The following is a 4,195-nucleotide window of genomic DNA, read 5'->3' as shown; positions in this document are numbered from 1 at the left end:
ATATATATATATATAAATTGGAATGTAAGTGAAATTCCAACCCACAAACACATATACTTTAAATCCTGAAAGAATTTGGGATCCTGCCCTAACCATTTCTGTTCTGAGGTATCCCTGCTTTTATCTGATATGCTCTGGAAAGTTGCCTTGAATGACCCAGAATCCCTCCGTGCTTACAGCCAAAGTAGAATTACAGAATTTCCTAGTTGGAAGGGACCATATAGGTCATGCTAATCCAACTCCCTCATTTTACAAACGAGGATCCCATTGCCTCTATTCCCTTCCCTGATTTCCTCCTCATTGCTGTTTCTGTTTTTTAGAAAAACAAAAGAAATGATTACATACAAGGAGCTCTCCTATGTTCCCATTCATTCCTCTAGGCAATGATTAGAGAGGCTCATATCGCTCTCTAAAAGACAGAGCAGTCTTCAGTGGTGGAAGTGGAGGTGGGAGCAGGGGCTGTATATCCTTTTCAACCAGTTCCCTGGTTCCCTGTTGGGATCTAAAAGCCCTTAAAATCCCTATGGCACTTTACACCTTGAGACTGTCTTGCTTCAGGATTTTAGGAGAGCTTCATGGTGATGGAGGCAGGAAAAATTACTGCACATAGGGCCATCCCTAGGAAGTACAAGACCTCTCATTCACCTTCACATTTTTATCCAGATAAAATCTGGTTAAGATCAACTTCAACCCCAAGGTGGGGGCAGGGTGTATGTATGTATGTATGTATGTATGTGTGCATGTATTTATGTATGTATGTATGTATGACTGCATATGTGGGAAGGGTGATGAGGCCTCACCTGTGATGCCTTGTTGTATGAGGGGAAAAAGAAGATACTGTGTTTGGGATGTTACATACTGTTGCTTATTGTAATTTTTTTGACTGCCTGTGTGGAAAGGGTGGGAGGCTCTCACTATGATGCCTTGTATGAGGGGGAAAGAAAGATACTCTGGTTGGGATGTTACATGCTAATGCTTATTGTATTTTTTTGTCAATGCTGCCTCCTTTTCTGTTTCCTCAGTCATATCCCAGCTGCCTGGTTTCCCTTAGTAATGGGGAGGCCTAAGACTATTATCCCAATTTGCCGTGCCCTAGGGTTGCTTAGCACCCCTTTTTGACCTTATTACTTTGTACAGAAATCCTTTGAGAGCTTTTTGCCTTGCTTATATGAGAACATTTGTTACTCACTAATTTACTGTACCTCCAATGCTATAGTCCCTACATTTCACTCCTCACATTGTCCCCTTTCTCTCTTTTGAGAATGAAAATGTTTGAGCCCAGAACCACCAAGTGGATTATTGAGAATTGTGGGTAAATGACATGTTCCTGTTCTAGCCATGTTTCTCACACTCTCTCTATATGTCATAAAAGCTTAGGAACTTCCACATATAACATGGAGTGTGGAAATTACATTGGGTCGACTGTCATAGTCTGAGCATATAAGTCACATCATATCTGCTATAAATGTCATTCTTCTATAAAGAAACTAGGAAGTAGCTTCTGTTTATGGGGATATGGATTTAGATGAAAACTATTAGAATTATAAGTGATTTTTAAAGAAAGCAAGAAATAGAGAATTAGAGAGTCATAGATGTTAGAGAAGGAGAGGCCTTCCTCATTTTGCAGTTGAGGAAGCTTTGGTCCAGATGGGAGAGGTGACTTGCTCAAGGTCACCCAGGTAGTAAGTGGAAGAGTTTGGACTGGCTCTCCTGACTCTCACTTCACCGGGGATGTAGCTTGCATTGCTACATCATACTACCTCTAACAAATGTATGAGTTGTTTCAAAGTCATTGTGCCTAAGGGTTTATGTTATGACTCATGTACAAAAACCAATTAATTTGGCTTGGTGTATTTTTTTTTTACATGCAGAGAATAACATAGGGCCATTCCATATAAATCCTAGTGTCCATACTTTGAAAGAAGAATGTTTTGAACATAAATTCCAAGTTACTTGCATTTGAATTAAGTGGAATGAATGAAAGTAGGGAGCCTTTTGAATGGAGTTGTGAAATATTAAGTCCTTGAACCTTCTACTTTGACAACTTTGAAAGACATGGGAAGGTAGATGAACCTGTTATGCTTGATCAGGAGTTTGTTTATTCTACTTAATTTAAATGGCTTCACTGAATGCCATAATGATTTCGAATGACCCTAAATAGTTGTCAATCCTTGGGCAGATATTATCAGGCTGTTTTCAGACAGGCATGTACCGTGGTCAAATGATCAGGTTACTGTGAGTGAGCCATGACAGATGCATGCAGTACATTAAAATGCAGCATGTAAAGTATCATATTCTCCCAGTTCATAAACTCCTACCTAAAAAGAGCCTGGGCCTTTTGGAAGCAATAATCTCCTGCTAGGCTTCTAGGGATCCCCTAGTCAATTGAGATTTCAGTATCCTGAGAATGAAGCTTTCTAAGGTCTAGAGCTCAACTTTGGGCAGAGTTCTTCCTCATCTCCATCATCTTACTATTGTACTTCAGCCCTGTTGTAAACCCCACTGCGGTTTGTTTTGTTTGTTTGTTATTAAAGAATGCAATCTTTAAAAAATTAAAATCATTGTTATTACCAGGAAGAGCCAGCACTATGAACGGAATTTCATGTATTATATTTGGTTTCTCTTATCCTTACTCTGAAATTTGACTCCACAGTCATGGTTTTCTTTTCTGGTGAGAATGGCAGCTAGAAAAGAAAGGAAAATTAAACAAAATAAATAAATAAATAAACCAACAACAAAACAAAACAAAAACTTGAACCCTATTGCTGCTGTGTCAATTCAGAGTTTACTCTTGAAAAATATATATATATATATATATATATATATATACAGTCTTGTTTACAAATGAAATATTTTGGCTTAAAAGAGAATGATAGTGTGGGCGTTTAATTAGTCAGATGGTACACAGCAGACGTGCACTTGAGCATTGTTTATTCAATTTGGTATGTCTACACCGATGTGTATTTAATATTCTTCATCTTTCTCTGGAAATGACAAATGCCCTGAATTCTTTGCAAGTTGAAAATGCTAATGAAAAACAAAAGTGTTAGAATTAATTAAGTGATGATTAAAATTTTATCTCCTTTAAACCTAAAATATACGGCTTTCATAACTAGGTTGTCATAGAAATAAATACCTTATGTTGGAATCCCTTGTGGTGCCAGACCTAAATAAATACTAATTTGGGAAACTTAAATATCGTTCAAGGGAGTTGAGTGTACTTGTTAACACTGAGTGTGTTTCTGGTGGCTTATTAGTATATAAGGTCATTACAGAAACCCAGGCTTACAGAGCATGGAGCTGTTATGACAAGTTGTACACTTGGCTTTACTGTGGACAGACTATAACTCAGTGATAGCAAGACACACAGAAATGGCTTTACTCCCATGTAGGGGAAAGTTGGTATAACTCAAATGTATCTGAACCTATTTAAAACAAAGCAAAGATTTATATATAAAAGTCTTTCTCTTTCCAGTATATTTTTATTAATTTATTTTTTACAGAAAACAAACACAAAACTCCTACCCCTTCCCAGATAGTCCCATTTTCATTTCTTTGGAACAGGATTGTAAGATTTCTAAAGGTCCTGTGCTTTAACACGTCATCCAGTTGGTGACTCTCTTTTGTCCTTTGATTTGTTCCTTTACACTGTACTGTGTTAGCATCAAATTGTATTAGAATAAAATAGGTTTATCACTGATAACAAGCAGAAGTAATCAAATGCACTTATCCTGTGAATATGCTAGTGTACACATGTATATAATATACATGTTAATACACATATGAGTGTATTATTCACATAATATTGTATATATTGTAAAGTTACTACTGTTAAAATTAAACGGTGATTATGATATTAACATATGGAAAACCCATTCTGGTTATTTTAATTGAATGATGTCTGTGTTGTAGAGGTCAGTTTCCTGGCGTCTCCTCTCTGGATATGACAAAGTGACCCTTCCTGCCCACCTACCCTTCCTTCCCCACCCCAAAATCCTCTGCTGCTTATATTCCTCGAAACTGGGCATTTGGCTCCTATTACCTTTTTCTCTGAGGGAAGTGCCCCAAAGCTCAAAGATTTAGAGCTGTAGGGGACTTTAGAAAGCATCTAACTCAACTCCTTTATTTGACAGAAGAGGAAACTGAGATGGAGAGAACACAGGCTAGAATCCAGGCTTCTTAAATCCAGCCTAGA

This window comes from Petaurus breviceps, unplaced genomic scaffold (genome assembly GCF_028583685.1).
Source record: "Petaurus breviceps papuanus isolate PSGF00001 unplaced genomic scaffold, PetGlider_PUasm1.0 118, whole genome shotgun sequence".
NCBI lineage: Eukaryota > Metazoa > Chordata > Mammalia > Diprotodontia > Petauridae > Petaurus > Petaurus breviceps.
Note: the sequence above shows the minus strand (reverse complement) of the source record.